Source organism: Pezoporus wallicus, unplaced genomic scaffold (assembly GCF_028554395.1).
Source record: "Pezoporus wallicus isolate ANWC-B61680 ecotype Strahan unplaced genomic scaffold, APGP_CSIRO_Pwel_v1 contig_4191, whole genome shotgun sequence".
NCBI lineage: Eukaryota > Metazoa > Chordata > Aves > Psittaciformes > Psittacidae > Pezoporus > Pezoporus wallicus.
Genome location: NW_026641383.1, coordinates 4727928 through 4748192, shown reverse-complemented (window position 1 = coordinate 4748192; position 20265 = coordinate 4727928).

Below are 20265 nucleotides of genomic sequence, written 5' to 3'. Positions count from 1 at the left end.
GACTGACGGGAAGCTTATGATATGTGCCCCCCTCCAATAAATAAACAGGTATTTTTAAAGTATTTACAAAAGAGTTCTTCATAGAAGATTATATATCATGTAGTCTTAAAGGAAACCTGATCCAACTCTTCACAGTCTTGATGCAAACTTGAGTATTTCCTAGGGGCCCCTGAAAGTCCCTGTGTCAAAGGGAAATTACAATATTTGCTCAACAAACCTCATGTCTTTGACTTTATAGCCGGAATTTCTAATGTCTCTTGCTGTCTTGCACCAACATGTCCCTAAATAAGCTTAGCAACAGCTTTTGGGTTATATGACCAAGATGCAAATGGCAAGAGTAGAGTCAGACGCAACCAAAGAAAGAGTAATGTGAAGTCTCGGATACCATGCTAAAAAATTACATTGAGAGCCTGAACAGAATCACTAACTTCATGACACTTTCCCATTTTGGCTTCCCCCTTTTTGGCCTTCTAAAAGGAATTAAAATTAAACTGAACACCTGTAGCTATGAACACGCATTGCACTTGGCCCTTGATCACCATCCTTTACTGTTTGCTGTCTTCTAACGTTGCTTTCAGTTTACTTGAATTAAGATAAACTCAGTCACCTCCATCCATCCTGCGATGCCGTGATGATACTTGATTGCTTATGTTATTGCACTAGATTGGTCTCGAGTACTGCTTTTAACCCTGAGTACAGTGCTGGTCAGACTTCCAATCTCGTACCTCCACTGAAAATTGGATATGCTGAACAGGGAAAGGAGCAATCCTAACTAACCTCTGCCAGAAAATGAAAAACATGCCTAACATCCCAAAAGGAATGAGGGCTACAGCTAATAAGTCTTTGCTGTTCCAATCACCTGGCCAGCATTTCCAAAGGCTGCATTCCTAGTCTTTGTGAGATCTGCAATTGACTCGGCCATGGATTTGGAATAGGAACCAAGCTCTGGGAAAATGGGGTGGGGAAAGGGACGGACTGAAAACCACAAACAAGAAGCGATCTGTCATGGTCTTTAAGTGCACTTCTTCCCTAAATATTAGGTTCTTCAGCATTAATCAAACAGTGTTAAGCAAAATCCATCATACGCTGTGTGCTGAGCTACAGCTATACTCTGCTATTTTCTATAACAGTTAGCACTGTGCTTCCAGAAGGTGGCACCAATTGTTGTTCAATGGGCAACACACTTACCATATTTGCCTTCATAAGGCAGAAAGGGTAAAGTTTTCATTGTGCTGTATTAAAAATGCACAGACTTACAGAAATTTGATGTTAAATAAAAGCTTGACTAAAATGGCCACATGCCTGGGGCCCTTCTGACTTAAGGGATGAGGTGATTTCAGGCAGCTGTAATTATCAAAGTGTTTATCAGAATAAGTCATCTTAATCTAGAGCCATTTATAAGTAGAAGCCACCATCATCTCTAGGTCTTGATTTCACAAGTATCTCTAGGTCTTGATTTCTTTCCTAACTTGGACCATAATTTTTTCCTTCTAGAAGGGCTGCTGCATGGACCAGTGTCATCAGGTCCTTGTTGTAAAGCTTCATCAAGTATTCATTTATGTTAATAGTTCTCTTAGGTAGTGGGCATCATAGCATAGGAGAAAATCAATGATGATTCTGATGTAAATGAAATCTGCGTCCTTCCGAAAGAGGAGGGGCATTTTTGGGGAGCAGATGTTTACTGCTATTAGCTTTATCTGTTATTGCTTGAATAGTTCTCTTGGATACACATCTGTTCTTTTACAGCCTTATGTGGTAGTGACACTATTACAGAGCCTCTTACATGTTTAGGAATTTAAACGAATGTGATCTGTATGAATGACCTTTCCAATTTAGCAGAGCCTTGTTAGTCTGGCTTTTCATTCAGTTCTCATTAGCTGATCCAGTGAGGGAGCTTGGTTCCATGTGGACTGTACTGGATACAAAGGCCCAGCCATGGCTGGAAAAGCCCTCTTTAGACTTTTACTTTAGAAGTAGCCAAGTCACTTGAGATATGCACATGTTGATGCTGGACAGCAATGGGGCTTGATTAGCTAGTTTCTGTACTATCCCTTATCTCTCCTTCAGCTAGTTTCTGTACTATCCTCTATCTCTCCTTCCAGAAATAAATTTGACAACATAAGCTGAAATACCCCAAAATAGCAGAGGAAATGCTAAAAAAGGGGGGAAAAGAGAAAATCTGCTCTCAAAAGCTGTGCTCCATCAGGTGGACTGTAGTGAGCAATGTATGTGCCAATAAAGAAATACTGGGGTGTTTTATTGCCCAAAGAAAAATGGTTTTAATCAGCGTTTTTCTCCAGTATATTTTTAAAAGGGCATATTAGAATATTCCAAAAGTTAAGTGCCTCGAGCCCTGATATGTTTAGGACCAATACTATAATTGCATACAATTTAATCTCTTTCATTCCAAATTATCATTAAGGGATGTCATGCTTGTAAAGCCAGCAAAGGTTTACACCTGCTGTGGTTTAGGGGGGATATAAAGAAAAAAAAAATTAAATTTCATATATATATATATACACACATGTATACATTTTTGTATTTTATTGTTGTATATATATATGAAAGAAATACATAAAAGGTTTAGCAAGAAAAATAGGAAGTTGACAGTCACGCTGATGTGGTGAAAGCAAAATATACTAATACCTGTTTGCCAGAGGCTGATGTTACAATAATGGGCACGGATATCTTAGCAGCAGTTAGAACATTCCAGATTCAGTGCCATGTGTTCCTGTCAAAACCGTTGGAACATACAGGTTTGTGTGCTAATAAAACTGCTAATCTTTGTGGTTCCTTGTGAGTCTGGAACTTCCAATCATCTTTCTCTAATTCTGTTTTTCAGCATCTGGGGTTTTTTTTTTGGTTGGCTTGTTGGGGGTCTTTTTTGATTAAAATCATTAAAATTTATAGTTGTTCCTCCTCAACTTGTCTTCAGAACTGGCATAAAACCCAGTTAATTTGTTGTTCTGTCTAAATAAGTACAAAAATACATAAAGCTTTCTTAATAATGTTTGGTAGGAGCAGATTTTAAAGCAAAACAACCCTACCAAATCTACAAATGTTGTTAATGCTGTCTTATCGCTTTCAACAGCTCTACGTCTCAACCCTTTAGTTGCTCTTCTAAGATGTACCCATATAGGCTTAAGTTCCATGTGCAGCATTCACCTGAAAAATCTTAGAATCACAGAATGATTTGGGTTGGAAAGGACCTTAAGACCCTCTAGTTCCACCCCCCTGCTATGGGCAGGGACACCTCTCACCAGTCCAGGTTGCTCCAAGTGCCATCCACCCTGGTCTTGAACTGCCAGAGATGGGGAAGCCACAACTTCCTTGCACCTTTCTTGCAATATTCTGCTTGTGTGACTATGCCAGTTACTGGAAACCCACCTCCCATTTTGCTTCACTCCATTTCTCCTCCACACCTTTGTGAGAGTTTTGAGCAGCAAAAGTTTTCTGTCCAGGACACAGCCTAATGCAGAAGATGATGTTTATGTTCTAAAAGCACAAATGTTTTTGTAACAAAAAATGTACAACTAGCTAGAAGTATCTATGAATATGTATGGAAACACCCTCCCTGCTTTCCAACACAAAGGCATTTCATCTATTTGTCTTCTCTAATAGAAATGCTATGCCTAGGCAAGATAATTTTGTGTGTGTGTTTGTTTAACTTCTGGTTGTTGCCAGGGCTTTTTTTCAATACTCATTATGTTTGTGTTCAGATTGTATAATATTTCTTTTTGCATTAGGCTGTTCAATTACAGCAGGCACACAACAGCAATACAAGATAACAGTAAAGAGATTTTTACAGCGTGGGCAAAATATATGAAAAGAAATATTCTTTTTCTTTTTAGTAGCCTTTTATTATGCCAGGAGTTTTCTCCAGGGAACAGACAAAGGAGATCCTCACAGTCTACTGCAGTGTGTATTAGCTGGTTTGGTTCATCTTTCATTTCAAACTGGCTGTGGATGCAGATTGAAACCCTTCCAAACAGCCTGGAATCTTTCAAGCCTCCCAAGACCTGAGCCTCCATCTGCAACTTATTTTTGCAGATGATTCATCCCTTGCCTTCAAAGAAGGTATGGGTGCAAATTATAATCATACTCATCCCAAACTTGCACGATGTTCAGCTGAATGCAAATTTGCATCTGTTTTCTTTACAACAGGCTGAACCAGAACTTTAAAGCTTAATCTCCTGAGCTTTTAGACCACTGGATGCTCTATAGCTGTGAAAATCAGACTGGTCATTTCTGTGCTTATCCATGACTTCTGTATTTATACTGAATGTCAAGTCACTCACAGTCAGAATTTGTCAAAGGGTGTAGCATTTGCTAACACAGAGTGACAAGCCAAGTGTCATGAGCCCCATGACCGAGTTGCATGTTACAATGCAAAAATGCATTTCAACAGATGCTCAAAGTACAGCAAGAACCTGAAGAACTCAGCCTGGCTGAATAATGCTAACCCTACTCTCTGTGGGTTAGATGTAAGTGTTCCTCTCACATTGGGGAAGCTGCTCAGCTGGGCTTGGAGAAATTTCCTGTCCTATATGGAGGAAGAAAAGTGCTTGAAGCCTCTTTTGTGGTACACCACCTTTCCTAAATGCTGCCTCTTTCTCTCATGTGCTCCCATACATAGGCTAGGCAACAATATCAGAATGATGCTAACATATTTTTAATGCCATGTTTGGGGCCCATGTCTGCACTCTTAAGCAGGGTGAATCTCCACTGATTTACTTCAGTGCCAAGAATACCTGGTCAGACCTTTAAAATGTTACTTTGATTTTCAGCCTTTGTTTGTCTCTCTTTGTCAATACTGTTACACACCACAGGAGGTCTGAACCCTCACCCACTGATATCACTGCTACCTCTTGCAGCTGTTTTTTCTCTGCTTTGTATCTGCTGCTCTTCCCCACAAACTCTGTCCTCTCTGCTAAGACCTGTTGTGGACTGGTTTTTGGGGGACAGGTTCAAGTGGGTCACCACATTGACCTGCACCAGGACATGGTCCAGTGCATCTGACATCTCTGATTCTGATCAAGAGATGGGGGGGGAGGGCAATTTTCATCTGGCTCTGTTGAGAAACTCTGAGGTGTTTGGTTTATGTCTCACAATAGCTTTGACTCCGCGTCTAAGCCTTACAGAAGCTGAAGGCGCTCGGTTTCATTCTGATGCTATGTACTCTTAATTTTACACACTGTTCTTGTAGAAAATGCTGTGGATTCCTTCTCATATTAGATGTCACTTCCAGTTTAGTCACCCTTGACTAAAATACAGTAGATATTATCTACTTTCTTGATGTTTCCTTTTGCTTTCTATGTGATGGTAGTGCCTATGTAGCAGAGTCTCACTTGCCTAGCTAGACTGATTGTGCCTGTGTTTTGAAGAATAACACAGCAGCTGCTATGGAAAAAAAGAAAAGGGGCATAAGAACTCTCATGAACCCCCAGAAGTTATGGACTTCCCATGAGGGTGTGTGCAGGCTGCTCTGGATCTCAAAAACCATAGAAAGTTGGAGCTGTTCAGCCTGGAGAAGGCTGTGTGGAGACCTCATAGCAGCTTCCAGCATCTGAAGGGGGCCTACAAGGATGCTGGAGAGGGACTCTTCATTAGGGACTGGAGTGATAGCACAAGGGGTAGCAGGTTAAAATTTAAACAAGGGAAATTTAGATTGGATATAAGGAAGAAGTTCTTTACTGTGAGACTGGTGAGGCACTGGAATGGGTTGCCCAAGGAAGTTGTGAATGCTCCATCCCTGGCAGTGTTCAAGGCCAGGTTGGACAGAGCCTTGGGTGACATGGTTTAGTGTGAGGTGTCCCTGCCCATGGCAGGGGGGTTGGAACTGAATGATCTTAAAGTCCTTTCCAACCCTAGCTATTCTATGATTCTATGAAATGAGAAAGAAGGACCGATGCTGCTCAGAATTCCTGCCCTGTGATGGCCCATAGTTGGACTGTCTGATCTGTGTAGAACATTTGGCCCTTCTAAATAAGACAGTCTTCTGCCCCAGGGCTAGGAAGTACATGGGTTTCTAGCTTTTTTCTTTCTTCTTCCTTTTCCTCTCCTCCTTCTGAGCTTTTTAACTGCTGAACGTCTTCCTTCACTTCAGTGCTGCCGACAAGATCCCCTTTAGGGATTGTCAGAGAGGGCTTCTGTTTCCATTAGTCAGGGATATCAAACCTCATCAAACCACCCTGTTGGTTTTGTTACCACATTGATATAAAGTTCTTTGGGCATTAAGGCTGTAAAGTTACTGCTTTGACATTTTTCAGATGTTGAGCTGATGCCTCACATCTTGAGTGAGCCATTTTTATGCCAGGTTGTTCATTTACAGTAAATCATCAGAAAGTGGGTGGAAAGGAAGAGATCTGCATGGAAACTACATGAGCTGAGTTTGAAATTAACCTTTTCTGTACAATCAGCCACAAAACTGGTGTACTGGAACTGCATCAACCTTGTAAACTGTCTGTCAGCTTCAAATAATCCAGACACCTTTGTGTGTATTGTGATTTTCAGATATAAAAATATGTTCTGTACCTTATAAATAAGTTAGAATGTGCCAAAATAATTGTTTTCTAATATTATATGAAGTATGGAAATATCCTGATTTTGGATACCTTTGTAGTTCTGTATGAAGCTTACAGCCTGAAATCGCTAGCGTATAACAGCAAAATCAGAATGCAGAAAAGAAGCATTTTGCATTAACTTGTAGATTAAATTGGTTCCATAATAAATGTATTGCTGAGCACTCCATGTATTTCTGTTTCTGAAATACAATATAACTTCTTAATTCCCCATGCCTCTGAGTAACTGTGGGATGCCTCATTCTGCAGGAAAACCGGAGCACTGGATAGTCTTGAATCTGGTGGTCTGCCCAGGCTTTATTAAGCATAATTCTGTACCTTTCCAACTATATTTCTGCTCTTCATTGCAGTGCTCAAGACACTGATGTTGCTTATTTTGTTAGGTTATGTGAGGAAGGCTCTTTCCCCCAGACATGAAGGAGCGCAGTGGTACCATAGCATTTGGGGGACCCCAGGATCCCAGTCAGAGACTGGAGACCCAGATCTTGCTGTGGTTGTACCAGGGGAGCCTCAGCCGCAGGGACTGGATGGCCACCAGCACTGTGGGTCAGTGGGAGATGGTCTCCAGAGCACCTTACAGACAAGGGGGAGTTACCACCAGAGGTGTGGGCCTCATTATGTGCTGCAGGGAAGAACATCCTGGGCTATTTAGATTTATTGGCTTAAAGGAGGAGACGAAGGCAGCGAGAGGGGTTAAGGTGGTTTGGGAAGGAAGAAGTATGGAAAAATAGGAAGGGGGTAAAAGGGACCAACCTCCTGATGGCCACAGTTAGTCTTGTGTTCTCTGTAAGCTCCATTTCTAAATATCCTGCTGGTGAGGGACTCTGGTCTGAGAGCATTTGTGTGTGTCTGGGGGTCTCATTGCAGGAACTGGAGCTGGACCCCATAGATCATAGGAGCTCATTTGTCTGTGTTGCAATCAAAAGGGAGCGACCAACAGTGTGTGTATCACTGTGCAAGTATATAACTGGACTAACAGTGTGTAGAATAAGAGGCCTGGGAGCCCGGTGTCAAGGCAACTGTGAGTCTGGGTCAGATACCTGAGAGACCAGAGGGTCTGCAAGTTGGCTACGGCAGAGAACCAAAAGTCCAAGACTACTGCTGGGGAGACCATAAGGTGTGTAAGTCTGGGGGGGCTGACTGAGTTGGGATCCATTTGCATGTGTCTGTGTGAGGCAAATAGAGATAGCAGGGTCAGAGCCTGTTATTGGGTAGGCTGAGTGCTTAAGACCAGTTACTGGAGGAATATGTAGTGTGTGTGCCAGTGTGTTTGTAGACCAGCAGCTGGAGTGGGGCTGCTGGTCCTAAGGTGCCTGCAGCTGCAGAGGGAAAGGATTGAGGGCAAGCCATTGGATAGACTGAGTATTTGAGGCCAGCTACTTAGGGCATCTGCACTGTGTGTGTAGATGTATATGTTGATGTATATGTATGTATGTATGTTTTCCACTAACAGGTTTTCATCCTGCGCAGCCAGAGAGGAAAACAGGAGGAGGCTGGTGGTGGTGGTGTTTGTGTGAGTGCTTAGTGTTTCTGTCTGCAATGAGCCATAGAACTGACCGTGTGTCCATGTATATATTCGTTGTATACCGTTGTGCTTGTGTGGGTATCTATTAGGATGCTCATGCCCACTGCCCACTGGCCCTGGGAGCATGGAACCACAGCAGCATCACCTCTGTCTGGCTACTGAATTTAGCAACTCCTGCTTGTTGCAAACTCTACGAATGCTAAAAAGCAATAAGGTACTCAGTATGTATTTTTTCTATCATGACTGCTGAGAAATAGCAATAAGTCTTCGTGAGCAAAATATTGCATAAATTGCTTCAGACCTCCTGCAGCAATAATTTGCTCCTCTGTTTGGTGATCACTGAAAAGTTAAGCAGAGAGCAATATTTTGCTCTGTACAGAAAAGAGCAGACTGGGGTTTTTTCTTGTGTCATAACATCCATTCTGTAACAGGCTGGAAAAACCTGCTGGAAAAATATTCTGATGAGAAAGAAAAGTTAGTTGGCTGAGAGGATTTTACAGAGCAAACGCACACTGCGTTTTGAAGCGAGCTCTTGTGCAGATGATATACTGCCCTCAATCGGTACATATAACTTCTGCTGACAGAAGCCCTGCCGCAGCTGGCACATAAAGCATAGTGACAGAAGGCTCAGGACAGTCTTCCGTGTTAACCCTAATTGAGTACATGATGAAACCCCACCAAATCTGAGTGCTGTCATTTGATCTGCCTTCTCCATTCATTCTGTGCCTCTGTTCAAGCAGAGTTTATTTGAGGGAAATGCTTCCAAGCCTCTTGCAGAAATCTAAACAACAGCTCCCGAAATGTGGCCGTGAATGTTCTTCACAGGGCTCCATTCCATTCACTGGATTATTTTGGGGTCTTTTTGGTTGGTTTCCATTTGAGGAAAAAACAAAAAGATTGGAATATTTGTAAACCATAGTCACAAAACCAAAAAACACTGCCCTCGGAAGAAAACGCCTTTCAGATCTCGCTTCAGGACTCCTTACCTTGACATCTACTAGACAAGCAGTTGAAACCTATGAGATGAGCTACTGTTTATGCCAGATTTGAAACACCTCCTGCCTGCTGTCAGCCTGCTTAAGCATAGGTGAGGTTGCCATTGGGTGTCTTCTGCAGGTGGGTGGAGGGTCAGTTAATTGGCTGCTCTTGCACTGGGATGTGTTCACTTATGATCTGTTTTGAGTCTCACTCATTTTCCGTGAATGGGCCATGTGTAGTTGTAGGTGAGGTAATCTGCTGACAGACTGGCTGACAGAATAGTCCAGAATTATGTTTTCCTTGGCCTGAGTCTGATGTCTCAGCAGCTACTGTGAAAACCAGCCTTAGGTGGGCAAATCACTGCTGTTGTGCCACTGAAAACTGTTTAAGTCATCACAGAATGGCTGAGGCTGGAAGGGACCTCTGGAGTTCATCTGGTCCAAACTCCCTGCTCTGGCAGGGTCACCTAGAACACATTGCTCAGGATTGTGCCTAAAGGGGTCCTGAATACTTCCGGAGACGGAGACTCCACAACCTCCCTGGGCAATGTGTTCCAATGCTCAGACAGTAAGGAAGAATTTTCCTCATGTTGAGGTGGTACTCCCTGTGTTTTAGTTTATACACTAAAACTAGTTCAGTTATGCACACACTGTAAGAGTTATTGCTTCTTGTCCTGATACCTCAGTTGGTACCACTGAGAAGAGCCTGGCCCCGTCCTCTTGAAACCCTCCCTTCGGGTGCTTATACACATTGGTCAGGTCCCCTCTGAGTCTTCTCTAGACTGAAGCCTTTTCTCATATGGGAGAAGCTCCGGAGTCTTAATGATTTTAGTAGCCCTCCATTGGACTTGGTTCAGGAGCTCCATGTTCCTCTTGTCCACTTCTGGGCTCTCAAGTACACACCAAGTACACAGTACTCCAGATGAGGCATCACCAGGGCTGAGCAGAGAGGAGGATTATCTCCCTCCATCTCCTGGCAATACTCTTCCTAATGCAGCCTAGGGCACCATCAGCCTTCTTGGCCATGAGGGCATGCTGTTGCCTCATGGACAGCTTGGTGTCTATCAGGATGCTCAGGTCCCTCTCTACAGAGCAGCTTTCCATCAGGTCAGCCCCCAGCCTCTAGTGGTGCATGGGGTCATTCTTCCCCAGGTGCAGGACCCCGCACTTCCCTTTGTTGAATGTCAAAAGGCTCCTCTCTTCCCATCTCTCCAGCCTGTCTAGATCCTTCTGAATGGCAGTGGGTATCACACACACAGCCTCCAAAGGATAATACACTTGTATGGCTGACTAGGGAATGCATATTCAGGAGCACTTTGTTGCTGCTTCCTTATGCCTAAATTCAACACGTCCACATGGAAATCTTCATATAGCAACATTTCAGTGGTTGGATAACAGCAGCTGTGTTTCTCTTCTACGTTTCCTGTGTGTTTTCTCATCTGACAGCTCTCAGAAAAATCATTCAAATGAAGTCTAGAGCTAAAGGGAATCCCACCTATCATAACCTCAAATCCCAGTGCAGCGTCCTCACTCCCACTGTCTCAGAGCGTGAAGAGTCATCCTATATATACAGCTGACCTATGTTCCAGGTATCTCAGTCATTCCCAGCACAAGAGGTTACAGCAGATGAATCCAAGAGCTTTTCTCATGTTGGAAATTACTTGGTTGCCTGCAGTCTGCCTTCAAGGGGAAGGATTTAGTTTGATGTGGGCCACTTTAAGATAGGGGTAAGGGAACTGTAGTTCAGCTTGGTCATCAGCCTTGGTGGGAAACAAGGTCATAGCCTCTATAATGGAGAGGAATGTTGCATAAAGCAGTATGTGCAGCAGTGGAGAAAACAATCATAAGTACTGTGTTAAAAAAGATTATGCATCCACATTATATTTAACATTCTTATTTAGTAAAAAATGGGCATGTTTTCATTTGTTACTGAGAAAGCACCAATATTAATGGGTATCATCCAATGGTAGTTACTGCGGTGTGGAAACATGAGATTTAGTCTCTGACAAATTGCCGTAAAGGAAGTCTACAACTTCTTTTTCTCTTTTTCTTCCTTCAGTACTGGTCTTTCAGGTACAATCTTGTTCTGATCTGCTGGCAGCAATCAGTAATGATGTATAAGCTAGTGAGTACATAATCTTCCCATTTTGCAGCATAGGTCTGCCTTCTTCTTTCAGTGTGTTTTCTCATCTGACATTTCAGAAATGTCTCTTTTACTCATCTAAATCCCGTCTGGAGCTATTATACGACAGACAGATTATAGCGTTCGTGTTCTCGCATACTGAACCTAGCTACAAATGAAAAATAAGCCTTGCCTAATCTTGAGATCTGGTAGAAGTGTAAATATTTCCCACTGTCTTCAGCAGCAACTTTTACTTGGTTTAGGTGCGTCTTCTCTAACCCACTTAAGGAAGTGACAATAAATGTTCAATTTGTAAGGCTTTTGACTGGGCTTACACAGCTACCTGCAGTGCCAGGCTCCCAGCCAGGCCCCTCAACAACTGGTTACTGCCGTGATACTCTGGACCTCTGTCATGTCACATTCATAAATCTAAAGTTGGGCCTCACAGTTCTCAATCTCTTCTGTTCCAGAAGTGTGTGTTTTCTGCAGCAGTGTTTAATAATCCCCAACAAGGATTAGAGCCGTACTGTTTGGCACAGCACACAAAGGCAATGTCTGCCCTTGAAAGCCTGCAGATAATAAACAAAATATAGCAGACAAGGAAAACAGTCAATGGGAATAGAATACGGTACATGTGTCTTCATTCATGATCACAGTAGAAACCAAAGGCAAATGTTTGACCTTATAATCTGCCTTCGACTGATATTTGTCATCCCATGATAGTGTCAGAATTCAGGTTATGGACCCAACGAATAGTTCTTTAATAGGGTGACACCAAGACTGGCACTAAGGTGACAGGATCAGAGTCTTTCCAATTCCTGGATGCAGCTCTGACCCCAGCACCAGCCATAAGGAAACCTCTTGTCCACACCTTCTGTTCCTCAGTTGGGTTGGAACAGCATCAGCATCAATAGTTATCACAATTAATGAAGTATACTGTGATCAGGACCCACACTAAAGCTACTTTGTGCTGCTTCAGTGTTATGACATATTTTAAAAAGCATGACTAATTTCCACCTGCTATCTGTGTGGATAGAAGTCTGTAAGTTGGCCTCAGTGTCTGTGAGAAGCCTGCTGCTAATAAACAGTTAACAAGAATTATTATAAACATTATCATTCTCAAATTCAAGAAAATGAACATATTACATCCAAGACAGTGCTGTGCAGCATCATAGCTGATCTCAATTCATGTGTTAATAGGACAGTTTCGGTGTGATGCAAGAACCCTATCAGCATGTGGTGTCGGCCAAGGAAAGTGGGAGAAGCACAGGGCTCCTCATCCTCAGCATGACCCTTCCAAACCTGTGCCAGAGTGTTTGTGGTCAGTACAGGAGAGTTCGCCCAGATACCACTAGAGTTCCAACTGTTCTGTGACAAGTATTTTTTCCCTTGCTTGAGCTGTCCCTTCAGGCTATAATTTATTGCTATTATTCTAACATCTGCAGGGCTGGTTGTGCTGGGTATTGTACTAACATCCGAAGTGCCAGCTCTCACCCTTCAAATCTGCTGTCAGAGACAAGGTAGAGCAAATGGGCAGGAAAAACAGAAGGCAGGGGTTGAGAAGAGATGGAGTAGTACGAATTAGGTGTTTGAATACGCACTTCTTGGCTGTTTGCTTCCTAAGCTTTAATAACATTGATGTGTTGATATGTACGAAGGCTTAGAGAAAAGGAAGTTAACATGATTATTAATCATATGTATACATTTCTGATAATATTTGATAACCCTAAGGATTTTTTTAGCAATTGATCAGTATTTTTCATATTTTTTTTAACCTGTGGTGTCTCTGATAGCCATGTGCAAACTGACTTTAATCGTGACAGCAGGATATTTCAGCTCAGCTGTATTTTTGAGGCTGCTGTTAATATGATCCTATAAAGAAGTGAGCAGTATTACTCACTGCCAAAATTAGTTCTAAGCTTTCCAAATGCCTACATCACAAAAGCTCCTTATCTAATTACCTGATACCCTCTTTCAGTGTGTCATTGTATTACTTTTTTTCCTCTTTTTAATATGGAAATGTGAAACAACTTGACCTTGAACAGATATCTTATGGGGATTCCTTTAATATAGTCAGTGAATTATATGAATGTCCATTGACAGCTAAAAGAATTTTACCTCTTCTATTTCATAACAGAGCTTTGCACTTCAGAAGCAGCAAGGTTTCTGGCCTTGAAAGACCATTTGGATGTTCTCATTCATTGCTTATATTATTAATTTGTGATGTGTCAACTGAATAAGAGATCTCTTTCACTTCTGCTGATTAAAAAGTTCTATTAAGAATCTGGGTGATAAATACGTAAGATGTGAAATGAACTGAGCTGTAAGTCCAAGATAGAGACACAGTGTAATAGAACGCCTTTTCCTCAATATCCTACTCCATTTTTCTAATGTCTACTCACCTATTATCACTTAATTATTTTAAGGCAAGATCAACTTTAATTAATCAAAGCAAAGTAAGACTGGCTTTGTGATATTAAAAAATAAAGGCAAAATAGACATAAGCATTGTTAATTCAGTACACATATAAGAACACAAGACTGAGCCATTATAAACTGAGCCATAGTAACCAATGATGTAGTCAGAGTTAATACTTCATTGACATGAATACGAACAACTTGCTGTCTTAATCTCAGAAATAAGCATCGTTGTCTCAGTTGTCAGATGTACCATGCAGAAAGCCTTGCGTAATGTCTGGTGTGCTAGGAGAGGGATGCACCTGAAACTTCAAGCAAAAATGAGCAGATGTCAAGTTTATTACCACGTTTTTGAGTTATTTAATTCCTGTATAAAATCCCTCTAAAATCATCAGCCAAACCCGGCCAGTTAATGAATTTAAACAAGAATTATGCATTAGAAGAAATCTTAAGCTTGCTTTTAAATAGCTTAGATTGGTTTATGTGTGGTAGTTTTGGTTTGGTTTTTCCTTTAATGGATTCAAGCTATGTTTATTCAAGGTCTGCTCTCTGTAAGTGAGGGCTTTTCGGAAGTCGCTATTAAGCTACAAGCTGAGTTTAATTCCTTCCCATTCAGGCATATCAGCTGCTGCTTCAGCTTCCATGAGACCTCCATTGAGTCAGTATTTGAAGCTCCTGCTTATCACCACATGAACTGTGTCCTGAGGAGAAGCAAGATCCACAGACTATGTCCATAGTGCCAAGCCCTGGAGGAGAAGGGTAGTACTGACAGCACCTTCATCCACACAAAGTCCTTACCTGCTTGTTTCAAGTGCCTAGACAAGGGAAAACCAATGCCTGCAAAGGGGATGCTAGGGACTGGCAGGCCCCTGGACTGACTCAGCTCACACCCCATTAGCTCCATGTGACACCATCTGGGACATCAGGTAGGATGAACAATGTCTCCTCTGTGTCCACCCCCTCGCTCAAGGGTGGTGGATTTGTGTAAAGACCTTGAAAATTACATTCCAGATCGAGAAACAAACCATCTCAAAATCCAGGATTGGTGGGAGGTGTCCAATTTTCCCTTTCTCATTTTGTGCCCATATATTTGGGGGAGAGGGGTGGGGAAAAAGAGGAGAATACATTCAGAACTGAATGTGGCGAGCATCATTCGGTTGCTAGTGATGTTCACGTGTCAGTGGTTCAGCCACACTTTATTCTCACAGCAAATCTGCCTGACTGGCTTTTCCTCACTGGAGCTTGATGGGGTTTTATTTTTTTATAATTTTTATTATTACTTTTTCCCCCACACAGCTTTAGTGCAGTGTTTTTGTGGCAATTATGTAAATTATATGTCACACCACTGCATATTTTCCACATCATTTGATTTGACCTTTAAAACTAATAAGAGAATTATCATTTTTACGGGTAATTTGTGTTTCACGGTATGAGACAGCAGGACAGGGACTGACGGGGGGAACAGCAGAACATAGAAGTCATGTTGCAGACTAGTATTAGAGGTCCATAAGTAGGTATCCAGCACACTACAGTGGCTGATGTGAGCTCCTGAAGAGTAAATCAAAAGATATATTGTGAAATAAACTTCCTAAAAGGGGGAATTTCTTTCTAAAACCATCCTGTTCGTTTGGTTAGTATTTATTTCTAATACACGCATTGATATCTCAGTGTAAGCAATATATAGATATGGATGTATATTTCAAATAACATAATCACGGATATTACTCTTTCCATACAAACGCTGATAGATTATACCTATTGGTACACATACATGTCTAATCCCACTTCACCACACCAAACCTCTAACGACATTATCTTGAGTTAGTTTTGTTGATTAAGCATATACTATATTTTTCAGTTATTTTTTTACTCATTTTAAAGCTACTGGATTTAACTTCTCTCTGCATCCACCTGTTAAACTACAAAGAAAGTCAAGGTGTTGAAAACAAACAGAAACATCTATATCTTTTCTTCCTCATGTTGTGCAGAACAAGTATTATTGTCAACCAGTTCATCAACAGCACTGAAATAATCCTCTTTCAGCCTCCTTCTCCCTCAAAAAGACCTATCGAAAGTTCAAAGTGTCAAGAAAATTGTTGCAGAACTGTGATAAGACATGAAGTTCAAGCAGTGAAGACTTCCATAACACTAGCTAAATGTCTTACTAATCTTACAGATGTCAGATAAGATTTTCCATGCGTTTAGGATGACAACTGGCAGGAGCGTAGGATGTTCTGTGTGGGCTGTGGTTCAGGGAGGGTGAGGAGTCTTCTGACTGAAACTTAATACTTTAATGCATTTAACAGTAATGGGAACTACCCATATGTAAAGTCTTAGGAAGTGATAGGAAAGATTCCCAAATGGGGTAAGATACACCAGTCACACTCATCACTTCCCAGCTTCCCCCAAGGATGATTTTTACATAGTATTTTCTTTTTCTTATTGTTGGGTTACTCAGAAATAATTTTGTTTGAGATTTTTTTTCCTGTTTCTCTTTCCTCATTCCTCAGTCCCTCAGTTCCTCCCTGGACTTCTTTGCAACACGTCTGCTGTTCTTGTACCCTCCATATTTTTGGTAGGTACTTCTATGTCCCACCACAGCAGAGCCACATGGCAGTTCAAGTACTTGAGCAAGAGGTTCTGGTTTAGGCTTATAGTGGAAGTATCTTACAGGTCAGTGTTAGCCCAGCAGAGCTCGGGTTTCCTAATCAGACAGAAGCAGGAGACATATTTCTCTTTATTCAGTCTTTCTTGGTGGTGTTGCTGATGACATTAGTTCATTCTCTCTTAAGTGCTTGTACAGTATTTCATCCCTGGGCTTTCCTGTGCCAATTTTTTGACCACAGTTAAAATATGTGAAGCTTATACTTCCCTCAGTGTGCTGATTTTGTCTTTATGGAGTCCATCGAATGAACACACTGAAAACCAGGGATTTAAGCCAAGCTACTGTCCTGTACAAAAAAAAACTAGCATTGAAGTAAATCATCATTGGGAGATCTGAAACCAAAGAAAGTAAAATCCCAAGGGCTTTTTTTTTGCATAGCCTGGTTAATTTTGCAGTTCCGTAAGACATGCGAGTAACCTGCAAACACTTTTCTCACCTTGAAAAGACGTTTACACCTGTTTCTCCACATCCTACAATGCATTTAGGTTTTTTTCCCCACCTTCATCTGAGCAGGCTTTTTTCCTTCCCTTGACACAGCATATCTTCAGGCTTCTCTTCACATAGGAAAAAAAAACCCTACAGAAATATAATGAAAAATATGAAAACCATCTGACTTAAAGATGGAGGCACCCAAAAACTTCATGCCAAGTTCCAGCTTTTTCAAGACAAATTACAAAAAATGCTAAAAGCTTAGTAACTATAGCAGCACAAACACCACCACTACAATATGCCGCAACAGATTGTTCATATGTCACTATTTTTCCAAAGTTCCTTGGCAAATGTTTCCATCAGTAAACAAGTCAAATGAGAGAATTGTAAAATGGCCAGCAAAAAGCCTCACTCTTTGTTGGCTAATGAAGTAAAATTCTGGTACTTATCACTAGTATTCTGTTCTTCAGCCCCTCTTCCTTCACCTGTGCTGACAGACTACATTTGTCTCTGCTTCTGCCTTCTCAAAAAGGCTTCTGCCTGTTATACCACCATCCTTTTTATATTGCAAGTTTATCAAAGCAATGACATGTCTAAATGTTTGGTCAGATTCTCACCTGGGGTGAAAACTTACATAGATCCATTAACTTTGTCAGAAAGATGCCAAATTACATGAAGAAGTGAGCTGGCACTTCATGTTTCTTGCAGCATGGTGCCCATCAATGGAATTGACAAAACACCATTAATAATGCCAGTCCACTAACACTTCGAGGCAGACTGGTAGTTCATTTATTTCCTATTGTCTATTCTGTTTTTCTGCTCAATGTGTTGGTATCATCAGAATTTATTGTTGAATGAAGTGTCTGGGGAACAGGCCAGCTTGTGCTCTATGGTAATGATGGCCAAATGCTGAATGTTTAGGGGTTCTGTGTTTGATTATTGCTGGAATAAGCTCTTGAAGCTGCAAAACACGTATTCCTACTGTTCCAGTACATACAGCATCTGTAAAATTGGGATTGAACCGTCCTTCTCTTTATGGAAAATCAGAACCTGATTGATCAACATTCAAAACATTCCTTCTGGGTGAGCAACTGTGGCGGTTTTGCCTGATATTTATAATTACCTGTACTTTGATTGTTCTTTAAAGCTAAGGAAAATTTAGATTTGCCTCTTCATAGATTGAAATAACTGGGAAAAGTCTTACCTTTATGGAAGTCAGTGGAAGCTTTGCCACGAGCTTCAGTGTGGAATGAATTTAACTTACAACTCCTTGACTTCATGCAAGAAAGGATATTCTGGCTGTGCTTTGACTTTGGTATTGGCTGCAGTGCCAGGTTGCAAGGAGGGGTTAGAAAAATAGTAAATGTATCTTTTACCAATGGGGGGGAGGAGATATAATTTGCCATACATCTAAAATGTGAACTTATCCATAGCATGTTATCTTTAATAATAAAGAAAGTATAATTAAAAAAATATTGGAGCCATACAAACAAAATGCAAATGTTCATATAAAATGCGCAAACAAGACTTAGGACAGGAACTGGAGCACAGCACCCCTTGCTCCCTCTTCCTGACCTCATCAGTGCTGAATTCTTCTTTCATAGGACTGGTGCAGCTTCTCAGAGAGGAGCAGTGAGAGCCTGTGGAGCCCACCACCAGGTGAAAAAGGCTTTGGGATTTGGAATTGTTGCATCCCTCTCCTTCCCCATCCCATAGAGGGCCTTGAGTTTGTGTTCTATTCCTGAGGCACATGCAGTAGTCTCATGTACATGCTTCAGTGTTAAAGAAATGGGCAACGCTGCTGAGAAACCTTTCTCATTGTAAAGCCCAGCTGTAGTTTTTAAAGGGCACGGGGAACTGGACATTCTCATGAGCCATAATGAATATGAAGTCTTGTATTAAACTTCAACAGTTGCTTTTATGCAACCCATCCTTGACTTACCAAGCATAATGGACTGCACAGGCAGGCCTTTTTATCTGAGCTTCCAGAGAGCTACATCCATACATCATCTTCCATTTATTTCTCCAAGTGCCTTTTTCCAGTGCTCATTTCTTTCCATGTAACATAGCTATAGTTAAACTTATCTGCCATAGCTATTACTTACTTAAATGGCACCATGAATTGAGACTCCTGTCGTCGCTACCTTAAGTTAATTATGACAGTATTGGCAACAGGACGTTAAGATTAACTTTTGCTTGAGGAGCCTACACAATTCACACACAGTTCACATAATGAAATAGTGTTTACAGCATGGTTGGTGTTCTTTCCAGCGTTTATTCCTGTATAGCAAAGCACTGAGCTCACAACAAGCTTAAAAAGGCAAGTGTACAATACAAACCCATGTGTGACCTTCCTGTTGATTTATTCTCAGCAGCTAACAGGTGCCTCGTACAGAATTCAAACTAATAAATGCAGAAAGACAAAACTAACAACCTTACAATGAAGCATGTCAGGGACAACTTCTAATCCTCTCTGTTTTCATAACACTGCTTATGTTGAAAAGATGAGAGGGAAAAAAAAGGAAAGGAAAAAAAGGGGGTAGAACAAAGAGGAAAATCCTGAAAGAATGCCCCAGAGAGCAGCAAAATGATTAACTATTCTTTTTTTCAAATGCTAAGCATTTCCTTCTCAGTACTGGATGACAATAGAATCATAACTTCATCAGAATTACTTTGAATAGTCTCATTAGTGACACATGGTCTTGGTTTGTCCCTGCCTCAAAGTCTGATAATATTTTCATACCCACTATTGAATGTGTGTATAGCTTTGCCCTCCTCATTTGTACAATACTTTCGACATATCAGATCGTCTGGTTTTGTTCTTGGATGTTCAACAATTCAATAAAAGTTTAACAATAAAAAGGGGGTAAAAGTGAGGGGGAGGATAAGATGAAAGTTTATTTCCAGTACAAGCTAACTAAACAATGGGAACGAAAGTGTATTATATCATTTGTAGAAAGCAGCCTACTCCATCCAATTCTAGCCACAGAGGATATTCAGAAAGCACAGGCGTTAAACAAGATTTATTGAAGAATAGCCTTGCTTTTGTTGTATAGAGTAGAGGCTTTTTCTTCTGAAATAGCTGTTTAACAGAGCAGCTCCCTTCCGAACGCCTGCACAGAGTATTCCTGTCAAGCCTCTACCTTATGTGAGTATTTTTAATTAATATATGCCTTCACCAAATACAAGGAAAAATTAAGCATTAATGATCACCAGAGGCCCTGCTATTAACGTGATTATCTGAGATATAATTTCATTTGTAGATGCCATTAATGTATTTTTAATAGATCACTCATTTACTTTTATTTATTTCCTTTTCAGGTTTTGCAAATAATTTTGCTTCCAAGACCCGTGGCTTTCCCCTTCAAGCTCTCTACTCTCTGCAGTGTGTTTGTGTTTATATTAGCCACACCACTGCAAGCTAAGATGCCGATTCATCTTCAAATGTGCCACAAGATAGAAGTTAACGGTCCAGCTGAGGGACTTGAAGCAGGGAACAGTGTTAGTGCTGCAAGTCATCTGTTCTGTTTGCCAAAGCAGTAGTTGTGT